The 26257-nt window shown below is 41.2% G+C and overlaps 1 protein-coding gene across 26 annotated transcripts in view; it reads right to left on the minus strand.

Moving 5' to 3' along the window:
- Positions 1 to 26257, minus strand: part of FYN (FYN proto-oncogene, Src family tyrosine kinase) — a 109079-nt gene that overhangs the window by 57611 nt on the left and 25211 nt on the right. The window contains exon 1 of one of the 26 annotated variants that reach the window (XM_083731337.1): positions 19596 to 19707. The exons of 22 other annotated variants lie outside the window; for them this stretch is intronic. The gene's annotated coding sequence lies outside the window, so the exon portion shown is untranslated. Of the gene's footprint in view, positions 1 to 19595; positions 19708 to 26257 lie in introns of those variants that run through there. 3 more of the 26 variants (XM_083731335.1, XM_083731347.1, XM_083731325.1) reach the window with 3 other exon arrangements.

The following is a 26257-nucleotide window of genomic DNA, read 5'->3' on the forward strand; positions in this document are numbered from 1 at the left end:
TCCTCAGCATTGAGAGAAGGATAACAATTGTGTTTAAGCTACTCATGACTAAAGACTGAAGGCATAATCCTGCTTGGCCTACACAAAGGCCCAGTTCACACATCCCATTAATTAAACATAGGTTTAAATCAACTATGCTTTAATGTGAATTAGGAGAGTACTTGTTCCCAGGGCGCACCTCCTGCTCCTGCCATGAAGCAAAGCAGAGTGTCTGTGTCATGGGTAGGAAAACTAAGGCTCGGGGGCCGGATGCGGCCCAATCACCTTCTAAATCTGGCCCATGGACAATCCAGCAATCAGCATGTTTTTATATGAGTAGAATGTGTCCTTTTATTTAATATGCATCTCGGGGTTATTTGTGGGGCATAGGAATTGGTTCATTTCCCCCCCAAAATATAGTCCGGCCCCCCACAAGGTCTGAGGGACAGTGGACCAGCCCCCTGCTGAAAAAGTTTGCTGACCCCTTGTCTGTGTCATCTGGCAGAGTTGTGTCATCTCAACCTAGGCTTATGGTTTGCTTTACCCAACCAAGCCTTGAGTGGTGAGTCAAGAACAACCCTTGGTTACCACATGTAGTTTGTTGGGGAAGAATCAACCCAGCAGCCCAGGTTTGGTTTGGTTTGGTTTGTTTATGATACGGAAACAGCAGCAGTGCAGAAGGAGCACCATGGGGACACCTGTACACCGTGTACTAGCAAGCTTCTTATTCACATTAAACCATTGTTTGTTTCAAACTGTAGTTTAATTTGAGCTGTGAACCAGGCTATAGACCGGCTTCATTAGAGGTCAGTATGGGTCTTTTCTCACCCATGCCCACTCCACATATGCTCTGCCACAGCTCAACTATTCATTTCAAGGAGAGGTTCTCTTGAGATACACAATAAAGCAATTCAGGAACTGCATTTTCCTTAAGCCCCTACATGAAATACTGTTACTCTGAAAAGTGCCTTATTTATTTCCCCCTCCCCTGGAAAAATGTATTGCTGACATTAAGAAAAAAATATGGCAGCGAACAGCATAAGACCGACAACAAAAACCCAAGCCGAAAGTACAAAATTCATCACAAAAATCAGTAAATCAGCTTATTACACCAAATAACACATCTCAAGGAAAGTGTGGGTGGTTCCATAGAAGCCACGAGGCAGTCCTGGCGTTTCCTTGAAGTGAACATTCATGATACAATCTAGAGTGTGAGGAGAGCTGCAGCTGCTGAGTACCCAGGGCAGATGTTGGGGAGGCAAGAGTTATAGTGGTCTTTATATATCTCAGGGTATGGTCTGAATGAAGGCATGTGAGGTCACTGCCTCTGTCTGGTCAGTGCTTGGATGAGAGATTGCCTGGGAACCACATGTATTTCCACCTTGCGTTCCATGACGAAAGAAAGGCAGGATATGAATGTAAATACATAAATATACAAGATAAATACATACATAAATAAAACCGAGTCTCTGCATGAGTGGCAAGAGTGCTTCACAGGGGAGTTTTTAAAATATATTTTGAATGGCATATGTAAAAAGAGTTCTATTATCTATGTTTTAATGATACACACACACACACACACACACAATATGACTTCATCTGACATTAGCATGCCCTGCAATTAAGATTCTCCTTGGAGGCTAGTCTTTGGGTCCCTCTTTAGATGTTAGGCAGGTTGTAACCTGTGACAGCTGCCCTGCCTGTGACACTCTCTCCCTAGGGAGGTTTTCCAGCATCTTCTGGGTATCAGGTAAAGACTCTTGGGGTGGGGGCAGATCTTTTTGTTGCTGGCTTTTACAGTGTGTTTTAACTTGACTTGCAATTGTTTGCATCCTAAGAATCGCAAAGTGAATTTTTGAATTGTGCAAAATGAGAGTTTCCCTCATGCAAAATGCCTCTGTCTGATTTTGGGTAATTCCTTCTTCCAACACCAGCTCCCCATGCCATTCTCATGCTGTTCAGGAACCTTTTCACAGCACAAAGGGGAGGGTATTCAGAGGGAAAGGAAAAAACCCTCCCATGAGCTTCTATTTGTGTATTTTTTCTTCTTCAAATCTAAGCCATTCTTTTTCTGCTGCACTGTTTTATTTTGATTTTTTAAAATGTATTATGGTTGTGTTTAAATAATATGTTGGCTATGGTTGAATCACATGCTCCTAGAGGCTTTGCTTTGTAAGAATGAAGTAGAAATCTTTTATTTTTGTACTTGATTTTTGTTTCAAGTACCCCAAAACAGTGATCAACAAATTATGTTGTTGTAACTTAAGAACATGCGACACAATCCTATGCATGGTTATGCTCAGAAACAAAACCCACTGTATTCAGGGATGTTCATCCCCTACCATATTGGACTTGTGTTTTCTGAACTAGTAGCAAGACTAGTTTTTTTAAAAAAAGATTATTCTGACAAACCAATGGAGTGATATCTGATTTGTTCAGCAAACTATAGAGTGGGTACATAAATTAAGTATGAAAAGAGCTGTGGTGTATGTACAGAATAAACAATAAGTAGTGTATTCTTACAGACTGATGCTGATTCACTTATTTTTGGGAGGCCAGATTACTATTTCAGACTGTATTTTGTGACAGATCAGTACTGAAGTAGATAGAAAACTCAGATAAATAAATATATATTACGAGCCAAAGCCTCAACGTGTGCATTTCTACTGTCCACCGCTCCCCAGCTATAAACACTAAGGAGAAAGAATTTTCCCATGTCTAATAGATTTGAAAACCAAGGCAACAAGTACCGGTATATTTCCCCCTGACCTAGAATCCTTCTACCCCCAAACCACAGTGAAAGGAAAGTCTAAAGATAAATGAGATGTTTTATTACTTGATTTCATTCAGATCACATTATGCAAAGCAGAAAACAATAATTACTGGAATTTCTTATTTCCCTCTGACTTCTTCCTGCTCTGCTCAGAAACTCTAATAAATCTGCAAAGAATTATCTTGCTTATGTTAATTAGCTTGTTAGCTACACAGTAGCTCAGCTTTTGCAAAAGAAAAATGCTTGCCATAACTGCCAATGAAATTGGTTAGATAACCTCACCTTTTTTCAATTTTAAAAAATGGAACTAATTTGAAGAAAAGCCGAATACAATATGATATATTCAGATTCCAAGAGACAGCCCTTACAGTGGTCCCAAGATATTTTTGTTTGCAAGTCTGGGCCATGCTAATGCAGAAGATATTGGTTCAGATGTAATGCTCCAGGCATCATAAACCATGGTTTATGAAACCAGGAACACGCACAGGGCTCACATCTCCCCCTCTCCCCTCAAAATGTGGAACCCTGGTTTAATGTTGGTAAATTAACCAGAATAGTTCTTCCCAGCTTAAAAAAGTATGGTTTATTAAATCTGGAATGGAAAACCGAAACCATGAAACGCTGAAGGCCACTGAATCTGATTTAAGCAACTCTGACACATGGTCCTCAGGGTCCCTTCCAACTCTACAATTCCATGATTCTATGAAGCAACTCTAGCTCATTAAGTTCCTCTGCCCCCTTCCTCCTCACTCCCAAACTCTGGATTTGGAATATTAATCAAGTTGAAGCATTCCCTAATATTATTTCTATTATCATGTATTGTAAATCATTTGTATTGCTACCAAATGATGATGCAAGTGAGTGCTCTAATTTGTAATTATATTATCTATGTTATGTTTTTATTGTTAGCCACCTTTAGTGCTTTGTGTGTGGGGGAAATTCACAAGCTATCTCTGGGAATACAGTTCTCAGTTCTTGCTGTTATGTTGCTACTCATTTTATGCAGCTAAAAACAGTCCAGAAGAAGCACTGATAAGGAGAGATCAATATTTGTTCCCCAAAATGGTATTATTATATTATTGTGATTATTTGTTTCATTTATGAATCATTTCCTATGAAGCATTTCAAAGTGATTTTGCAAAACAATTAAAAATATATAAACAATTGCATACATAATAACAAGTTCAAATCCAATACAAATACAAAAGGAATTTTCCACCTAGAGGGCACCAACAGTAATCATAACTATGAAAGATGCTTAGTAGAACTGGAAAGGCTTGGGCCCTTTATGATTCAAACATATATATGTTACTTTAGATAATGATAATACCTATTATTATTTATTAGATCTTTAGATTGCCCTTAATTCCAAAGGATTCCAGAGAGAATGACAAAGCAATACAAAAACCCAGCTCACATTAAAATAAAACTTGATGTACAATTGAAACAGGGATGGCTAACCTCTCCGGATATTACTGAACTACAACTCCCACCAGTAGCATAGAGCATGGCCAGGAATGATGGAAGTCTGGCAGCATCTGGAGGGCCACAGGTTTTCCATTCTTGCTTTAAAACAATAATTAAGGTTCTATAATATGAAAAAAGCCCAAACTGAAAGGTAGAATCAGTAGGGTGACTCCAAACACAGCAACCAGGAATCTTCTGATGGAAATTATCTCTTTCCCCAAGCATCAGCAAACTGTAACATCACAACAATATTACTATATACAGCAAGTCTAGACAAGCCAGATCTTTCTCCTGACAATGCAAAATGTTACAGTGGTGAAATCAAGATAGCAAGACAAACTGCTTTCCTTGTTTTAGGTAGATGTCAGGTGCTATCATGTAGGATAGTTTTCATATGACAAAAATGCACCCTTGAAAAACAAAGACATATACATATCTTAACACATCTAAGAATTGCAATGATAAACATTTCATAATAAAGTAGATCATGTTTGAGATGAAGTGACAAACACAACTGTATCATATAATTAAGTGGTGAGGAACTGGTCGTGGATGAAATATGGCCTGCAAATGAACAGAAGCACACTACTGAATCATGGCCTTAAAATAAATAGAAGAAATGTCTATCCAACCTTCTCTTAAGTGGCTTCAAAGTACCATAGATACTGCCAGAAACACATGAAAATACCAGGCATGTTTTATAGTATCCTTCTCACTCTAGGTAGCACTACGGCTTCCAGTCATAGACAGTTGCAAGTATGTAGGAGTCGGCAAGAAAGTCTCAGTGGCAGAGGAAGTCTCTAGGCCACCAGGGGTGTGTGTGTGGATCTGCGTTCACAGCATTGTGCATTGGACACCATGGGGCCAACATCTTGGTCTGAATGCCTGGGCCCATACTACATGATTTGGCCTAAGGGGTATGACATGGGATAGCCTGCTGCCTTGGCTGATGTTGCGCATTGCAGTGATGGGCTCCCCAGATGCCCCGATCATAACTGTAATGACAATTATGTGGTCAGAACTGTTGGAATGGCAGAACGGGAGCGGTGCTTTGAAGCCTGCACAAGTCAATCACACTTGGAAGAAAATGAACAGGGTAGTGCAGCGCGCAGTGTTGGCACTCTAGGGTCTGGTGATTTGTCACCTTGGCATTAGATTTGACAATGGGGCTCTATACAGACCCACTGGGGTGCACTTTCTGCAGGGAGAAATGAGGGCTAGCTGCTCAATGTGTGTAATAGCAGCAGGGATTGGTTGAAGATGCAATTGGTTTGGCAGTGAGTCAGTGGGAAAGGACTAACTTGTGTGGTGGATAAAGTATTAGGTTGGATCCTTAGTCTGTATGGATGGTGGGCTGGGAGCACACCCCCCCCCGCCCCGGTCCAAGAAATCAATGTATCCTGTTAAAGCAGGGGTCTGCAACCCGCGGCTCCGGAGCCGCATGTGGCTCTTTTACACCTTTGCCGTGGCTCCGGGGCGGATACTAGCGAGGGGAGGAGGCGCATTGTGCACCCCTACACTCCCCACTGTGGCGGGCGCTGTACTGGCTGTGACGTTGCATGGGGGCGGTGCGTGCGTTAGTCATGCACCGTCCTGACGTCACCTTCCCGCCCGCTGTCAGATCGCGGCTCCGGAGATATATTTGTTTTAAATGTCTAAATGGTTTTGCGGCTCCCAGCTTTTTTTCCCTTCGGAAACGGGTCCAAGTGGCTCTTTTTGTCTTAAAGGTTGCAGACCCCTGTGTTAAAGGAATCCAGGGTGGGGGTGCGTCTGTCCAGACACCCAGATGGGCGCTGAAGGGCCACAGCATCACCAATATTTGGCGGGATTGCCCTGATTTGATGTACATCATAGGGCAACCCTTAAGCTCGGTTAAGCCTGTCAAACAATAAAGCAGCAGACAGGCAATTTGAGCCAGGATACACACCCAAGGCATGTGCCTGTAATCAAGAAAGTTGTGGCCTGTTTTATATTCCAAGTGGTTATCCTCTGTTTATTTGCAATTTCACCATGCCTTGGCCCACCACCCATTGCTTTACTGTGCCTGGGGCCCACAACATCAGTCTCACATACTACATGCTACACCACTTTTGAAGGTCAATAGTGCTTCAGAATCAGTTTATGCTACAGCATGATGGATGTTGCTTTTCCAAGAAAGTCCTGCAGGACACACAAGCCTTTAGGCATGCCTCAAGTAGCTCCCCTAATTGCCACTGTTACCTCCTAGCTGTGCCTTGCAAATCTGAACAATTCAATCTGTAAAAAAATTGCTAATATTTAAGCATTTAAATTCAGTGGTCTTATTAAGAAATTAAAACAACAAAACATTCAAGCAAGGGGCTATGCTTAGGCTGCAGAAGATATTTGTATTCATTAGATTTGAGATGAACTGTTTTGTTGCTGTTTTTAGAGCTTTCTAAATTGCATATTATAAACGGCAGACAGAGTATGGTGTTTTTTCTCCCTCTTATGAGTGCTGAAATTGGGATGGGAAAAGTATTACTGCCTGTGGCATGTATACTTATCCCACTGTTCTATTTGGTCACAACTTTTTGGTAGTTTTTTTTAAATCTGCAGAACAAGTTGGGCCGAAGATGGCAGCAGGTCAAAATAAATGAGGATGTATACCATGAGAAACAATGCTTCTCTCACACTGTGTTCAACTTTCTTAAAGTACTGTTTCCCTCCAGTTAGAAAGAGTGTTTTATCATTTATGAGAATGAAAGTTTTAATAATTCCTTGGATATAAAAAGTTCTAGCATAATACAAAAAAAGTTAAATAAATATAGTAGGCCAGGAATCCAGGAGGCTACCAAAGTTAACAGGAAGACAGTTGCCTTCTAAACTTGTCACAAACTGTGTACAGACTTAGAGCAAATTGAAAGCATGCTCAGGGGTCACAGAATGCCGATCAGCCATTGTGGCACACTAAAGAATTCATTGCAAGTTCCACTTTTATTCAGATATCATCTCTTTACACTGAATGAAAGAAACACAAGTCAACAAAACCTGCTTTCTCTTTAAAATCGTTTTAGCTGCTGGTCCCCCCCTCCTCCAACCACAACAAATATTGAAACCGAGACGAGATCAAGGATTGATGTTATTCCAAAACAGCTGAAAATTAACTGTCAAGAGTGTTAATTCATTTGTTTAAATTTATAGTATGCCTTATGTGAAAGTCGAACCTAGAAATTATAACTCCTTACAAGATAGCTAAGCTAACTGCATTACAAGTAATTCACTATATAGTCTTCCCCGCTTGCCCTTGAGGAGGCAAGAGCTCACACTGAAACAGGCACATACTATGAGGCAGACACATACCAAGCATTTTGCAGATGGGAACAAAAAACCCATTTATAGGATTCTTTCAATGAATGAACTTATGTCAATAGAGTGAGTTGTTTATAGCTTGAACCATACTTGGTGACTGCCCTTTTTAAGGAATCACATTTCACAACTTGAAAACTCTTTTGAATCCCAATAACTTACAACTTACAAGTTCTTGTTCCATTACACATATTCTGCCACCAGCAGACACAGAATCTCACTGTGTTTCCAGCAAAACTGTGCTGAACACAGCAGCATTCTTATGCTTGCACACTATTATCAATTATTTTTCATTTCAGAGCTGATTGCTTAGGACTCTCTCTGTTGTGTTCTAATCAGGGAAATAATATTTTGCTGCAGTATCTACTGCAGTTACTACTATCAGCCACACAGTTCATATGGTCCACAGATCAAGTGCTCAGTACAAATCACTTTCCAAGAGCAGAAGAACATCATTGTCCACTTGCACATACTAATTCAAAAAATTTAAATGCAGGCCATTTCATTCCCTTAAATCTACTAAGGATTTAATCAAATTTAAAAGGACTTTCTGTTTTTGTACAGAGTCTCTCTCTCTCTCTCTCCCTCTCTCTCTCTCTCTCTCTCTCTCTCTCTCGTGTGTTTGTGTGTAAAGAAATTATCTACCTCACAAGCCAAGCATTTTTCTTCATGTAGGAAAGAACAGCAGAAGCCTTTGTATTTTGTTCAAAAAAGAATCGCAGAAGCAGAGCTCCGAAGATGCACTGGGGCTGCTAGAGTTACAAGACTCCAGTTGCTAGATCACAAACATAGGCTCAGACCAAGGTATAGTAACTTTTTATTGTGTTCAGATGTTGCAATACAGAGCGGCCACTGGAAACATATTACATTCTGTTCTCAATATCTATTCTGGTTCTCAAACACTGCAGAAATGATGGTATTTATTTACTATTAACATCTACATCATTTAGTACCAGGCTATCTTAAGAACCACCATCTCTCCATACACTTTAAGATCATTAGAGGTGGTCCTGTTAAGAGTACCCTTTCCTTCAGACAATGGTCCTTCCTGGTGGTTCCTCTCAGGCTATGGGATGTACTAGAGACACTTACTGCGTCCACTTTCTCTTGGCATGTATTTCAATTCAGCCTTTTTCTGATTAATATGTTGTTTGGCCTTTCAATTTCTTAAAAACCACTATATTATTTGCATGAATTATAAGGTAAAAGGTAAAGGACCCCTGAACGGTTAAAGGCGATTATGGGGTGCGGTGCTCATCTTGCTTTCAGGCCGAGGGAGCAGGCGTTTGTCTGCAGACAGCTTTCCAGGTCATGTGGCCAGCATGACTAAATTGCTTCTGGTGCAACAGAACACCGTGACGGAAGCCACAGAGCACGGAAACGCTGTTTACCCTGTAACTTTACTTGGAGCTTTGTTGTTTAGTCGTTTAGTCGTGTCCGACTCTTTGTGACCTCATGGGCCAGAGCACGCCAGGCACTCCTGTCTTCCACTGCCTCCCGCAGTTTGGTCAGACTCATGTTTGTAGCTTCGAGAACACCGTCCAACCATCTCGTCCTCTGTCGTCCCCTTCTCCTTTTGCCCTCCATCTTTCCCAACATCAGGGTCTTTTCCAGGGAGTTTTCTCTTCTCACTAGGTGGCCAAAGTATTGGAGTCTCAGCTTCAGGATCTGTCCTTCCAAGAGCACTCAGGGCTGATTTCCTTAAGAATGGATATGTTTGATCTTCTTGCAGTCCATGGGACTCTCAAGAGTCTCCTCCAGCACCATAATTCAAAAGCATCAATTCTTCGGTGATCAGCCTTCTTTATGGTCCAGCTCTCACTTCCATACATCACTACTGGGAAAACCATGGCTTTAACTATACGGACCTTTGTTGGCAAGGTGATGTCTCTGCTTTTTAAGATACTGTCTAGGTTTGCCATCGCCTTTCTCCCAAGGAGCAGGCGTCTTTTAATTTCGTGACTGCTGTCACCATCTGCAGTGATCATGGAGCCCAAGAAAGTAAAATCTCTCACTGCCTCCATTTCTTCCCCTTCTGTTTGCCAGGAGGTGATGGGACCAGTGGCCATGATCTTCGTTTTTTTGATGTTGAGCTTCAGACCATATTTTGCGCTCTCTTCTTTCACCCTCATTAAAAGGTTCTTTAATTACTCCTCACTTTCTGCCATCAAGGTTGTGTCATCTGCATATCTGAGGTTGTTGATATTTCTTCCAGCAATCTTAATTCCGGCTTGGGATTCATCCAGCCCAGCCTTTCGCATGATGAATTCTGCATATAAGTAAAATAAGCAGGGAGACAATATACAGCCTTGCCGTACTCCTTTCCTAATTTTGAACCAATCAGTTGTTCCATATCCAGTTCTAACTGTAGCTTCTTGTCCCACATAGAGATTTCTCAGGAGACAGATGAGGTGATCAGGCACTCCCATTTCTTTAAGAACTTGCCATAGTTTGCTGTGGTCGACACAGTCAAAGGCTTTTGCATAGTCAATGAAGCAAAAGTAGATGTCTTTCTGGAACTCTCTAGCTTTCTCCATAATCCAGCGCATGTTTGCAATTTGGTCTCTGGTTCCTCTGCCCCTTCGAAATCCAGCTTGCACTTCTGGGAGTTCTTGGTCAACATACTGCTTGAGCCTTCCTTGTAGAATTTTAAGCATAACCTTGCTAGCGTGTGAAATGAGTGCAATTGTGCGGTAGTTGGAGCATTCTTTGGCACTGCCCTTCTTTGGGATTGGGATGTAGACTGATCTTCTCCAATCCTCTGGCCACTGCTGAGTTTTCCAAACTTGCTGGCATATCGAGTGTAGCACCTTAACAGCATCATCGTTTAAAATTTTAAATAATAGTTCAGCTGGAATATCATCACTTCCACTGGCCTTGTTATTAGAGCTTTACTGTTATTTAAGTGTGATTTCATTCTGAGGATTTTGCTTTTTTTAAAACAAACAAGATGAGCTTTGTTGAATTTCAGAATCATGAATTGAAGGTATGAAGTTCATTACACCAACTCTGACCATTGTTCCATCCTCCACTGTACTGTCTGTTCTAATTGGTATCACCTCTCCAAGGTCTTGGGTCAAGTCTTTCCCAGGCTGGTATCTGTGATCCTTCTAACTGGGGATCCTGGGAACTGAACCTAGGGCATTTTGCAGGCATATCATGTGTTCTTCCCCTTCCCTTCTGATGTCAGACAAGCAGCCTGATTGAAACAGAAGGCTTTTCTGATATTATTTTAGGAAGCCCATTTACAGAGCTGTGCTTCACAGTAGTTCATTAGAACCACCTTTCCTCATCTACACCACTGAGTATCAGGGCTAAAGCATGTCCACAAGTAGTAGATTTAAGCTAAGCAGGTAGATTTAAGAATTGCATTTCACGTTATTTGTAGCAGTGTTACCATGAGCCACCCCATGGTCAAGACTGAACTACACCCTACCATTCCTTAAAATATTGAGTGCTTAAGAAACATAAGAGCAAAATATCTGTCCATGTTCCAAGTCCAAAATTCCTGTTGCTTTCAAGGATAACATATATTTATCCAATATTTTAGAATTGTAATTCAAAGAATACAGTAATCTACTTACATTTACAATCAGCATTAGAAATTTTTGTGGACTGCAATTCACATTTGGATCCAAGACAATTCATGCACTTACTGGGCCCATGGCTGGCTTCTTACTTCTTGCTAGGTTGATGTTTTTCATCGGTCTAGACTCAAGAGTGTTTGTGGTTCGCATGAGTGCTCTGTCACAATGTGATACATTTCCTGTCTGGAAAACAATTCGGCGCAGGAAAGAGTGTTAAAACCCACACATAGTACGTGATGACTGAATATCGGCCTACTACACCTTGTGCACATACGTGTTGTGCCTGCAAAGACACAACTGCATGCAGTTTACTGGCTCCTGTAAATCTTGCATAAAGTAAAATAGGTAAATAGGTAAAGGTAAAGGACCCCTGGACGGTTAAGTCCAGTCAAAGGTGACTATGGGGCTGCAACGCTCATCTCACTTTCAGGCTGAGGGAGCAGGTGTTTGTCTGCAGACAGCTTTCCAGGTCATGTGGCCAGCATGTCTAAACCGCTTCTGGTGCAACAGAACACCGTGACGGAAGCCAAAGCACACAGAAACTCCCTTTACCTTCCCACCATAGCCATGTGATTATCACACATGGCATCCCTACACACTGGGATTTACAATTTTCTTTCATTGAAGCTTTCTACACAGCTTCCTTCACTGTCTACACAGAACATACATTTTGTTGACATGCCTCAGCATGCCACTGCCCGATCCAATTCTTCTTATTTGTACCGCAGCCCTGAAAAGCCTTTTGTGCCCATGAGAGAATATTCTGTGTACACAGACAAGTCCTAGGGCCTTCCTAGTTAAATGGCTTTAGTGTAAAGGGCCATCAAAGCTCAAGTTTTGGGAATGCATATTGTGTGCTTTTCAGATATTTATTTCCCTTGCATGTATTGGACATATAGCTGTAAGTAATGATGACACACAAAAGGTTTTCATTTGTTAATGTAATTTTATTTCAGGCCTTGCTTCAGAGGAAGGAAACCTTGGGGAGCTACAATATTTACTCTGAAGTCCAGAATGCTGACATGTAGCAAATGTTCCACAAAATGGATTCTCAATAGCTAAATTCCCTATAGGGAGCCAGCATCAACATTGTGTTTGAAGATTCGTCCCTCACATACTCTCTCCAAAAAAAGAAAAGGAAAAGTGTCAGAGCAAGCAACTGTGAGTCCCAGCTGTTCAAACCGTTCATTTTTCATAGCAATCCTATTCTTAGTCTAGAGCTCAACGGCATGAAAAGAAATATTGCCTGAGAGAGATTACTTTTCTATGGCAGCAACACTAAGCGCAGTTACTTGAAAACTCAGTGTGGCTTACTTCCAGTTAGACATGCAAAGGATCATGCAGTAAAAATGCAATTAACACTGTGAAACAAATCTATAAAACTTATTGGTTGCTTTTTTAATGTCATAGTAATATTGGATTCATAGTGTCTACTTGCTGACAGATGCCTAATGGACAAAATACAATCCTACCAGGGTCTTTTTCTTCTCTAAGCAGCTGGACGCATTTTCATGTGTCCAAATATCCTTTGGCACTTCCTGGCACTGTAGTACTTTAAAAATGTACTCAATAGGTTTCTGTTATAGACCTTCTATGTAACATAGACTACATCCCCACTCTTCTCTACAATGTGTTAATTGTTACCCCTCTGCGGCATAACTCTAAATGGCACAACTGGCAAATTACTGTCTTGGTAAATAAGGTTGTTTGTTTTAAAATTCAAATTTTGCTAGGAAATAAACAGTGCGGCATAGGATGCACAAATATAACAACTTAGTAGTTGTATGTACAAGGCTATATATGATTGATAAGAAATAAATATTAGCTTGTATACATAAAGTATTTTCTGACATTCCGACATTCCGTCAATTTTCCCCAACACTCCAAGAAAGAAAGTCCAAGACGGGGCCATACAGTTTGAAGCAGGCTTGGGTCTGATTGCCAGTTGTTGGGGACTGTTCCAATGATGCCATCGACTGCTTCATATATATACTTCATCTATATGCTTAAGTCTAGTGGTGGTTTGCTTTCTTGTTTGTTTTTTGTAATGCTGAATTTATTCTGTGTCTGCTAAACTGTTTATTTTTGTTACTTTGAATTTACTGACATGTTCCATATTTTGAAGTTTTACTTGCCAACTAGGAATCAGAAACTTAGGAATTCTTTAATGAGGTGTAAAGTTTATGGCGAGGGATGCAGGTGGCGCTGTGGGTTAAACCACAGAGCCTAGGACTTGCCGATCAGAAGGTTGGCGGTTCGAATCCCCGCGACGGGGTGAGCTCCCATTGCTCGGTCCCTGCTCCTGCCAACCTAGCAGTTTGAAAGCACATCAAAGTGCAATTAGATAAATAGGTACCACTCCTGCGGGAAGGTAAACGGCGTTTCCGTGCACTGCTTTGGTTCGCCAGAAGTGGCTTAGTCATGCCCCGGCCACATGACCTGGAAGCTGTACGCCGGCTCCCTCGGCCAATAAAGCGAGATGAGTGCTGCAACCCCAGAGTCGGTCACGACTGGACCTAATGGTCAGGGGTCCCTTTACCTTTTTTAAAGTTTATAGCAAACAGAGAAGTAACAGGACAGCAAATAAGACAGGAAGAGTCAAGATCAGGAGCCAATCCACATATTGCTCCTGAACATGAATTGTCTCCTTATTCATCTTAATTCTGGGTAAAGTTATGTTGACAATGAACTTAGACATAACTAACACTGTTTAGAATTAACAATACAGGCAACTCTTAATTTATGTGATGGTTACGTTCCAAGGCACTCCGTGTTTAAGTGAAATCATGTATATTTGAAGCACCATTAAAAAACCCTGTAAACCCCCCATTTTGTTCCTGCTATGCTCCTGCCCTGTGACGCTTTTGGGTCCCTTCCAGGTTTGGCACAATGTGCCTAAAACAGTCACTGCCTGTAATGCCTAAGCTTGGTGTTAATGTAACCCTTAGCCATAGCTAGCTATAGGTAACTTGGAGTAGGGTAATTCGAAGTGGTCAAATCTTTGCTTCACTTTCTTCCCATTAGAAAAGCAGCTGTTTTGCCCAACCATGTTAAAGGACAACAACTTTTGGTGAGTGAATGAAGAGATTGCCAAAAAACCATGATGATTGTGGCGTGCATAAAATATTGCTGTTAGAATCTATCCTGACACAGCTCTAGCGAACTAAAAACGGGATTAGAAGGAATTAGAAAAGCAACACAGGAAATCAGTATAATGGTGTGTACCACTCCAACCAACAATGTGGTCGAATACAGATAGCTGTACTGAATACAGGAAATGTTAACTTACAGCTGAAGCAGCATAACAACAGACTTCTCTTGGTTTTGTAGTGGTTTGGTAGCCTCTTTGTGTAAGAGAGGCTTTATCTAGAACTTCTGATACACACTGTGAAGACAAAACTGGCTTCAACAGTTTTCCTGCCATAGCTGATTTAAAATGGTTGCAGAGAGTCACCCAATCTGGACTCTGATGATCTCCTGCAAGCCCCCATCTTCTCTTGTGACACTACGTGTCTGTTCCTAATCACCCTATTTTCAGCTGCAGAAAACTTTCTGGAAAAGCAAAATTTTCCATTTTCTGAGTTCACTATTAATAATAAATGAATGCCCATTGCAAAATACAATATTAAAAGTAAAAGAAACATTTCAAAATAAATGAGTCTCTAGGGCATTTTCCAGTGCAAACTGAAAACATTCTGATGCAAAGTACAGTACCATATGCAAAATTTCCATTCAAAATTTTATGGAAACCTACATTTCTGCTCCTTCCTCAGCCTGTTTGAGGTGTCCTCCTCTCCACTGGCATAACCAACTGCACATTGCTTCTTAACTGCCGTGCTGTGTAGCCCACCTTGGGGAAAGCCTATTTTTCTTGGCAGAGAGGGCAGTGGCTTAAAGACAACTTCCATCCTGTGTTCCTTCTACTGCAGCGTTGGAGAACCCTTTTGGCTCCACAGACCAATTTTAGCATGTGTGCAGGTGTACCTACCTGTTGATCACTTGACATCAAAATAACAACAGGTGACTGGATGCTCTGAAGTCCCAAAGTAGGGACATCCAGCAGACTTCTGCTCTACTGCCTATCATCAGTTGAATTCTGCTTTCCATTGCAAATACGCAACCAGGAGTGAACCCAAATGTGCACCGGCAGCTGCATCTCTATGGGCATGGTTTGATGAACATGGCCTTGTGGGCCAAATCTGAAGTCCTGTCAAGCCAAGTTTGGCCTGTGGATCTGAGGGTCCCCACCACTGTTCCATTGGGATGGGCCTGACAATGGGTCTAATGAACACAGCTGACTACTGTCAGCCAAGGCAGCACCGGTCAAAGCAAGGCAATGACAACACTTTAGGCTGACCGGTGCTATATACATTATCTACCTTTGCAGAGCAAATCAAACACTAAGGAATGTGCTGCCATATCTGAAGGGAGGAGATGAGAGAAAATCACACCTGTTGTTTCCACTGTGTGTCAGGCCTTATGGACAGGTGTGAGGGTCCAAACATTAGCATCCTACTCTCCATCATATTATGTCCTCATCTTAAAGATATCTGATGGCAAGGAATAAAGGGACAAGACACCACAGATATAGTGTGAGAAAATCTTGCAAGTTCTGTTCACATTATTCACCTTGCAATGATATACAACTCCTTGAAAACTAGAGGATGTAAACAGCTGACTACCAAGCACAAACACTCAAGTGAGATGGGCAGAGCTAAGCATTCCTCACTTTACCAGTCCACTCACTTTACTTTGTGGAATTCCTTGTCGACTATGGCTATTAGGTAGGTAAAACCAGTTATAAAATGCAAAGCTGAGCAAACAATCTTCAAAGTATCAGGACAAAGTGAGGAGTAAAACAGAGGCGCATGAGAAAGTTGTGTTCGTTCAAGTGTTAGGTGAAACGTAAATAAGAATGATAGCTATGATAACCAATGCCAATTCCAATACCTGATTGCACATAGTGGGGAACCTGAGGCCCAGACATGAAGGCGGCACTTCAGGTGTCTCTATCTGGCCCTCAGGACTCCCTAGGCCACATCTCCTTCCCAAGCCACATGTCTTATTCCCAGGCCACACCCCTCACTCACTCTCTCCTCCGCATCCTCCTTGAGTGCCCTTGGGTGACTGGAGCTGTGATAATGCTTCCCGCTTGCCTCGATTGACAGTGTGTGGATGTGAGTGTGTAGAAATTTCCAACTTTTGCATGGCTGGGATGAAGCCCACTGTACAAAGTTAAGAGCCACATCCATTGTTACACCCATTTCTGCCTCTGCCTCTACCAACATGCAGCTCTTGCAAGGCTCCTGCTGAGAGCATATAACCACCAGGCTGAAAAGAATTCCCCACCCTAATATAGTAAAAAAAGAAAAGGTCTAACCAAGAGAGCATTGTTAAAAAACAAAACAAAAACAGCCTGCAGGTGCAAGCCTGGATTAAGACTCCTTCATAACACTATTAGTTATAAGAAAACATTTTTATTTCATTTTTAAAGGAACTGCGCTTAAAAAAATAAGCCATATTTTAAAAACTGAACTGGTTTTTTTAAAAAAAGTCTTACACAAAGCCATTCTTGTAACGCTAATGTCTCCTTTTTGAACTTGAGCAATAGATAGCTACATCACACCACAGGAGGAGAGAAAATGCCACCATGTGCTTCAAATGTCAGCCTTGTTCTACTTTGCTTTGACATTAGAAGTCTGGCAAGATATTCTAAACAATTGCAAAGAGCTCAGAGGAGAGCACTCTGGGATTTGATAGAGTAGAAGGGTAGCCACAATTCAGAAGTATTTAATAGGGGTGAGCAGTGACCACAAGATTTGCCTTGTATCTGCCGTGTTTGAGAGCATCCTGATCTGTGTTGTTTTGATTCAATTCTTTATTTGGGTCCAAATCTGATATGTTAAACCTGCAGCTCTATTTTATCCCCATATAACAGGGGTAAAATACATTGTTATTTCAACATCTCTCAAACACAACACTGTGATTGAAATGCCCTGGGAAAGTAATTCCCAGTGGAGAAGATGGAGAAATGCTATTGGGTGACAGAGAGAAGGCAGAACTGCTCAACACCTACTTTGTCTCTTATCTTCACCCAAAAGGAAAGCGGTACCCAACCTTGTGATAATAGAATAAACAATGTAAGGAGGGTGCTGCAGCCCAAGACAGGAAAAATAGGTAGTAAGGGAACACCTAGCTACTTTAAATGAATTCAAATTTCCAGGGTCTGATGAGCTTAACCCAAGGGTGCTAAAGGAGCTTGTGGATGGTCTCAGAAGGTCTCTCCATAGAAGGAAAGGAGCGAATGGCTTCCCTGCTCTTCTGTTACAACCAAGTGCTACTGAGTTCTCTGCTTCAGCATTACATGAGATTTCAGAATACCTGTGGAAATTACTTCCATACATGCATGCATGTAGTAACATATGTAGAAACAGCCCAGGTAAATGAAAATGAGTTTTTGGAGATCAACAAGACAGACTTTGCTCAAGACAACACTCTGCTCAAGCAATTTCTGCAATTCATTTTAAAATCTGCTCGCCATGAGTTTCTTTTTTGAATATTTGATTTTTACAGGGTTATTCATTCATATCTACATTTCATTTTATTTTATCCAATCTTCTATACAAGTAATGAACCAATAAACCAAGACGAGTAAGTGCTGACCTATTTCAATCAAATGCCTTAATTTGTATTAAATTAAAAGTGTAGGAGGTCCCTCCTTGGCTCCTCAAAGCACCAGATGCTGCTCCTAGCTTCCTTCCAGCTTCAAACATCAACCTTTGTTTAACTGGTGCTGTCACTATACCTAGTTTCCTGAACTGCATGCATGTACTTGGGTCCCTATGAAAGCTATGCTGTACCAGATCTATATTTCATGCTGAATAGTTCTTTCCCCAACTCTGGGAAGGGTTGTTAGGATTTAATATGTAGGCAAAGGGATAACACAAAATGAGGCATTTAAAGTAGGACAAAAAGTTAGAGAGGAGGTACTTCCAGGCAACCTGCTTATTAAAAATTCATACTAATTTGTTTGCATGAAAATAAGAGGACACTAGCTCTTTATTGAGGATTTGTTCTGATTTGTGTGCAGGGAGTTCAGCAAATGTTATCCCACACTTTTCAGGGCCTTTCACTGTTACTGTACTTTTCTTATTGCAAAAAATCTGATTTTGAGAAGTAAATTTCTTGCAAAATAGTTCCAAATCAATTCTAATTGTGTAGCCTCTATTTGATGGACTGTGATTGAATTTCAGCAGGAAACAGTGACACAGTCTGGAGGTGCCCAGCGACGGAGGAAAAGGAAAGGGAGGAAATATAACCTGACCAAATAAATCGGTTCACACCTCTGCCACAATCAAAGCTAACAAAGACCATAGAATGAACACCAATATAATGTACACCAGAGGTCTAAAAGCACATTCATCTCTGCACCTATATATGTCTGGGCCTCAATGGTGTCTGGGAAACCATTTTCATACATTTCTTGTATACATACATGTGTGCAAGAGCAGCCAAGAGACACACACACACACCTACATGGTTTTCTATTCATCATTTTATCTATAACTGACACAAAATCATCAACACACAAGGACGTTGCAATAAACCATTCTGATGTTTCACAATGATAAGACCTATAAAATGCCTTCCTTTCACACACAGAGCTCACACAAGAAGTAATGCACAGCTTCCTTCACTCTCATTATGTCTTGTTCTTGAAATCAGCATTTCAATGCCTATTATTTTGTTCAAGCTTGTGTTATTAATGCTGTTTCTACATCCAGCACAGAGAAAACAGGCATGTTTTTTTTCTTATTTACAGAATTTTTTCTAAAATAACATAATGAGGGAAGCAAGATAATCAGGAAGTTCAAGTACACCAGAGATCTCAATTAGATTCAGGGTGTATTCTTTAGCTTTTATTAACCCTTTTGTATTGGTCAAATGCCACTAGAATAGACATTCTTCCACTTCTCTTTGAAAGTACGCCAAAGAGTAGAAAATACTATATACAGTGGTACCTTGGGTTACAGACGCTTCAGGTTATAGACTTCACTAACCCAAAAATAGTACCTCGGGTTAAGAACTTTGCTTCAGGATGAGAACAGAAATCGTGTGGCGTGGCGGCAGTGGGAGGCCCCATTAGCTAAAGTGGTACCTCAGGTTAAGAACAGTTTCAGGTTAAGAACGGACCTCCAGAAGGAATTAAGTTCTTAACCCGAGGTACCACTGTACAGTTACAAACAGGAGGAAACGACCACACAAATAAAAGTTAACAAGACATGCATCACTACCACTACTAGTCTAGCTGTGCTTTGGTCCTTCTTCCCTGTCAACCCTCCTGTAAAGCATAATTCGATAAACTATCCAGAAAATCCTAAACCCACACACAAACTCAAAGGCTACATCGAATATATCTTGCCCAGGTGTTACTATGAATTCACAAGGAAACTTTTACCAACCTGGTGCCCTCCAGAGCGGCCAGCAGCGTCCTGACCAGTATCTCTTGAAAGGTCTCAGTAAATACTCCCTTAAAATCTAAAATGCATAAAACACTGTTTGCTCTTCTTATTTGCAGTGGCTCAGTCTCTCATACATTATACAATCACCCCTTAACATGCATGCTTTTCATTGGATGCCAGGACTGGCTACCCTCCCTCCCTTCTGTTCTGAACAGAGGAGAGGTGCAAAGAGCTGAAGCGCCACAACCTGCAAGTGTAACCACAGTGCTAAACAGATTGTGCTCAGGAAACAACAGTGTGAGCTTTTGGTTTCTGCCTGCTTGAACACTTCTATCTCTACATTAAGGAGGTTTTTGGAGCAATAATCACAATCATGTTCTAATCAATACAGATGTACTGCAAACCATGGTTTACAAATCCATTTCAAATCATGGTTTCTGGTTTCTGGACATTTGCAAACCATGGTTTAGCTATTCAGATACAATGGCATGATGTAGATGATCATTCCGGGTTTCATAAACCATGATTATGAAGCCAGAACAAATGCCAGGGATGAGTTTTTCTCCTCTTTCATACCAATGTGACACTTCATTTCTGGATTGTATTAAGACAGTTACCCCATTATGTCCAACCAAGGAATTCTAGCTTAATGTCATATCCAGCTTAATGTCATATGTTAATATAACACACCTTAAGCCAAAGTGTCTTGTTCTGACATAAGAGGGAACTTTGGCTTAATACAAGCTAGAAATAAAGCACTGAAGTGGTACATGAAGGAAAGAGCACTAGTTTTATTCTTGGTTCCAGATCATAGCTAAGGAAGAGAGAGTTTAACCATAATCCCTGATCTGGATGATACAGCTGCTGTATCACGCTAAGCTAAAAAGACCAGCAAGAAACAAAGTGGGGGCAACCTAATCTCCAGAAGATTCACACAGTCCTGATAAGCCATGACTTGGCTTACTGTGACGTGTGAACCAGGCCACTGTGTTGATGGATGCCTTACTGTGTGTTCTTTACTGATGACAAGGCATAAAGCTTTCTACTTCATCTCATTGGAAATAGTTCCAGGAAGGTCTCCTCTTTTTCCTGATGTTGAAAAAAATTAAAGTGTAAGGTAACTACAGTGTAAAGGCAGTGCCTTCCTTCCTGGAAGTACTGTGTGATATAGGTGAACGTTTCCAAGAATGAACTCTAATGCAGTTGCTTAGTGCTTCTTTCAGATTGTTGATTTCATTCACCCGGCTGTAATAGGTAACACTTAGAAAGTGCTGCCCAGAGGAGAAAACTTATAAAAGCAAAAAAGAGTCATCAGTTTAGTAGTAAATCCCCTCAATTGCCTAATCCTCCAAAAGCCCTACTAGTAAAAGTCTTTTCAGGCTTGCTATTTTTTAAAATTGAAATTATGAATGAATTAATAAGTTTTCAATTAAATCCATTCTAGTTTGCAGTTAGCACAGAATTTTTTAAGCTGTATACAGATGCATTATGACTCCTATTTAGAATCCATTTATAACAATACACATTGCTCTTCCTAAATCTCAGGCGCATAAGTGCACACAAATCTGAGTTTGGCTGTCGTATTCCAAAACACATGTCAGAGGAAGTACTGAAAAAGAATGTGGGACAGGTGGATCTCTGGATGCTCTGCACATCCCTTTGCAAGACCCCATACAACACTGGAGATCAAAAGAGATTTGCAGAAGGCAAATGAAGACAAAGGGCTGTATTTAGGATTTTTCTTACCTGGTTAAAAAATCCAGCTTACTAAATTTTTTAAAATCTCTGTACCCTTTGCTTGCCTATCCTGCCTGTATTTAAAAAGATTTCTGGTTGATAGCCTTTGGTTTTCACTATTGGTTTACTGTCTCAAACTTATGGCTTATTAGAACCCACAGCAATAGGATATACAGTGGTACCTCGGGTTACATACGCTTCAGGTTACATACCCTTCAGGTTACAGACTCTGCTAACCCAGAAATATTACCTCGGGTTAGGAACTTTGCTTCAGGATGAGAACAGAAATCGTGCTCCGGCGGCGCGGCAGCAGCAGGAGGCCCCATTAGCTAAAGTTGTGCTTCGGGTTAAGTACAGTTTCAGGTTAAGAAAGGACCTCCGGAACGAATTAAGTACTTAACCAGAGGTACTACTGTATTTTAAAACAAGATAGGTTTTTGATAGTACAAACAAGTTTATAGAGAATGTTCTTAATCACTGATAATTTGAAATGATTCTCAATTCATTTCCTTCAAAAACGAGAATGAAAGGTGGTTTCTTAATCTTCTCCTGGAAGAAAAAGGAAACAAGCAATTGATAATTTCCAGAGTTATACATTTCAGAACTGAACTGGAGGTTCCTTGACTGAAAATTAATTCACCACATTTGCTGCTGAGGAAATCCAAAACTCGTGCAAATTTATTCTACTTTTGAAGATTATGTTAAAATGCAAAGCCATATAGATCTACAGTAACTTCTGGTATGATTATAGGCTCTGGGGAAAGATTTGTAGCATAAATGCAACTGTCATGTTAACAACTTTCTAACCTCCAAAGATATTTTTAACTCCATCCATGCAATTACAAGTATTGATTCCTTTCTTTCTATTTTATCCAAAGCTACAGTTGCCTCTGAAAAGTATAAAGTCAGCCCTTTGAAGTTCTTAACTTTTTCAAGCTATACTTTCCCTCCTATATATTTATAGAAACATCAGATACTCTAAACTGTGTCATTTAGCTTGCCTATAAGTCTCACTTCCATTTGGAAGCTGTTTTAGCATTCACACAGATCTATTTCACAGGACAAATGCTGAGCAGAAAAGACAAGGACATTTTTATATATAAGCAAATGCACTGGTCTACTCAGCAAGAGCAAAACACAGCTTTTTGATCTAGAAACAGGCTCTGAACCACATACTAGTGCCACATGGCTTATAATATTTTAAAACTAGTTTTAGACTAAATGATAACTTTAGAAACGCATTCAGTGGCTTCCCATAGTACCCAAAGAGAATCAAATAACCACTCAAAGCAGCATACAGGCAACTCCCTGTTTGCAAAGGGGTTGAATTCCAAAGCACCGCACGAGTTGGCAGGACGCACGTAAGGCCCCCCCCTTCCAGTGCTGAAAACAGTGCGCGTATCAGTTCTACGTGCCTCAAATGTGTGCAAATGGGGAGTTGCCTGCATCTGGTACCCAACATCTCTATCCAATTAGCATATTATGTTATTTATTAATTCATTTAATTTATGCCCTGTATCCTCAAGGAATTTCAAAGTTATCATGCCAGTTACAGGAAGAGTCAACGTACAGTACAGTGGTGCCTCACAAGACGAAATTAATTCGTTCCGCAAGTCTTTTCGTCTTGCGAGTTTTTCGTCTTGCGAAGCACGGTTTCCCATAGGAATGCATTGAAAATCAAAAGCCGTCCGGGAAAGTGGAGAAACGCGCTTCTCCGCTCTCCCGGGAAGGCAGGCAGGGGGGAGCAAAGACTTTTGCCCCCCGCCGGCCTTCAGAAGAGGTCCTGAAGGCCGGCGGGGGACAAAAGTTTTTGCTCCCCCCCGTCTGCCTTCAAAAGCTGTCCGGGATAGCGGGAAGCGGACCGCTTTTAAAATGCTGGCGGTGGGGAGCAAAGCCTTTCAGCCCCTGCCGGCCTTCCTGGACCTCTTCTGAAGGCCGGAGGGGGGGGGGAAGGCTTTGCTCCCCACCGCCAGCATTTAAAAGAGGTCCCCGGAGATTTCCCTATGGGCTTTCTTCTTGCGAAGCAAGCCCATAGGGAAATTCGTCTTGCGAAGCAACTCGCAAACGGAAAACCCTTTCGTCTTGTGGGTTTTTCGTCTTGCGAGGCATTCATCTTGCGGGGCACCACTGTATTGGTACATCAAGAATATAGGATAAATACACCTGCAAAATCTGAAAAGTTGTGGAATTGCTTCATGTGTAACCTACCTAGCTCACAGCACAACCTGCATTTAATCAAGCTTTGGCTCAATTTGCTTCTGTCAGTTTTGCGGTTGCATGGCAGGCTTAAATTGCTAGCTAAGCATATGATGAGGCAATCACACAACTTCACCAAGAGCCACAAGGAAAATGAAAACGCAAGCAGGGTACTTCATGTATGAGAGGAGGGTTTCAGAAAAGCATACCCAGGGCACACAGATACTACAAAGTTTCATATTGGTTGGGGAAGATATCTTTAACTATCACAGCCTTCTCCCAATAATCTTTTGCTATTTGTCAAAAGTTCAAAGAATTTGCTCGGATTCTAGCACTGTAATCGTATACATGTTTACTCAGAAGTAAGTCCTACTGTTTTCAATGGGCCTATTCCCCAGTAAGTGTGTTTAAGATAAATGTATGCTCTTTTGGAGGACCATTCATCCTCCATAAAAGGGAGGGGATGAATGGTCACTTTTGGGGTGGGCAGGTAATGGGGAAGGCCACTCTCCTGTCCCAGGGACATGGTGTGGCCAAGAGCAGCTAAGCCTCTGTACAAAACCCCTGAAGACTGAATTTAATTGTTTTTGCTGCAGCCCCAAAATTTACATGAAAAACTTCAGACCAGCATCAATTCCCAGGGTTCTTTAAGAAGATGCAATTACTATTAAATCAGTTAAAAGTTTACCATATAGCAATGCATCTAGAGGTCTTACTCAAAACATCTGTCAAAGCATAGGGAAATTGTTTTTTATTAGTTTATTAAAATATAATGTGCTTTTCCATCCAAAAATGCCTTGAAGAGGAAAATGGGGGTTAAAGCAAACTTCCCACTGAGAACTAAAATGTGAAAAGAAACCCAAATTGCCCTTTTGACCAAGGAGAAGCTAATCCTCAAAAGTTAACAGAATATCTCAGATTATCTCAAGACTGAGTTTCTTGCATGACTCATTTGTTCTTCCAGCACAACAAAAATGCCGACAATCAGTGTTAAGTCTTGACTGTGTAGCCCGATAATCATTTCATGTCTATAGAACATATCACCACAGAAATTATTAACACATCATGGGTTGCAATATTTCCCACTTAGTTCAAGTCACCCTCCAGGTTTTTTTTTCTACTTAAAAACTCTAGGCAGCCTGCAAACTCCAAATATTTTCACTATTTTCATCCAAAAAAATTCATTGAAATGGTAAGGTAAAGGTAAAGGGACCCTGACCATTAGGTCAAGTCGTGGCCGACTCTGGGGTTGCGGCGCTCATCTCACTTTACTGGCCGAGGGAGCCGGCATTTGTCCGCAGACAGCTTCCAGGTCATGTGGCCAGCATAACTAAGCCTCTTCTGGCGAACCAGAGCCGTTTACCTTCCCACCGGAGCGGTACCTATTTATCTACTTGCACTTTGACGTGCTTTCGAACTGCTAGGGTGGTAGGAGCAGGTACGGAGCAACGGAAGCTCACCCCATCGTGGGGATTTGAACTGCGACCTTCTGATCAGCAAGTCTTAGGCTCTGTGGTTTAACCCACAGCGCCAGTCATCCCTTAACACACTATTCAGAAGCAATGCAGATGTTGCAGAGGTGTTTGCCATGGGGGGGAGGGTAGAACAGCACTGAAGAAATGGTATGTGATTGTTAAAAATGAACAGACTCAACTAATCAAAGCACATGAAAGGAATCTTGTTGCCCGGGGACTGATAGGAAACTGATAGTTAGAGCTACTTCAAGACAATGCTTACCAAGAGTTACTTACCAAGGCCTGCTTAATTCCAGAAGATAGTGGGCCATGGTGAAAGTCCTTAAACATGTATACTTCATATGTGTGCTCAGTCGCATTAAAATGTACCTGCCATGTATGCTGGCCAATTGATTTGTAAATGTAGCATGCCTGGTTTTGTTAGGATGATGACATTATACATGAAAGGGAAAGCACACATGGTAACTGCAGTTAAATGTAATCAGGCATATGTGAAGACTTTACACAGGTAAGATCACGCCTGTATAAATAAAGCCTAAGGAGAAGTTACAAAAATAGGGTTTTCTGTGTCTCTGCCTTTTGCCACCAAAATGTTTTAAAAGAACATTGTTCAGTGCCTTCGCCAAAATTCTCTTCCATTTGAGGAGTATGACTTTGGACATATTCATGTCACAGGAGTAGCTGAGGGCACAGGACTTGATGATCTCTTGCTGCTTGGCTTTCCTTAGCTTTCTGTATTACATCTCCTTCTGGGCTTTTGCAGTATCTGTTCCTTACTTTAGCATCTAAAAGCTCATTCTGATGTTCTCCCTCTCCATTGCCCAGGGTTGCTGGGGGTGAGGAAGGAAGAGAAGTAGTGACAAGGACCCACCCTTATGCTAGGAAGCTCATTTCAATCTGTGGATCCATTCACTTATGGGGTGAGGGGAACTGTTGTGAATGACCCACCCAGCCTCCTATTTCAGTTTTGCTGTGGGCCCATAAACCCTCCCCTAACTTCTGAAGCCAGTTCACACTATCCTCACTTCTTTTTCAGTGGCACTGCTGGAATTCAAAATGTTTCACTTCTTTTTTATTTTTAATCTTTCATGTTATTCTTTATAAAGCACAGACTTCTGGAGGCTTCTCCTACCCTCACAGGGCTTCTTTGGAGGTTTTTCCTGATTCAAAAGTACGGAAAGCCAAACAGAAAACAACAAATGCTATCACTGAAGTAGAATAGCTATTTTCCTTTTTACAAAGACTCTCCTCAGA

Source organism: Podarcis gaigeae, assembly GCF_964106915.1.
Source record: "Podarcis gaigeae genome assembly, chromosome: 3".
Classification (NCBI taxonomy): domain Eukaryota; kingdom Metazoa; phylum Chordata; class Lepidosauria; order Squamata; family Lacertidae; genus Podarcis; species Podarcis gaigeae.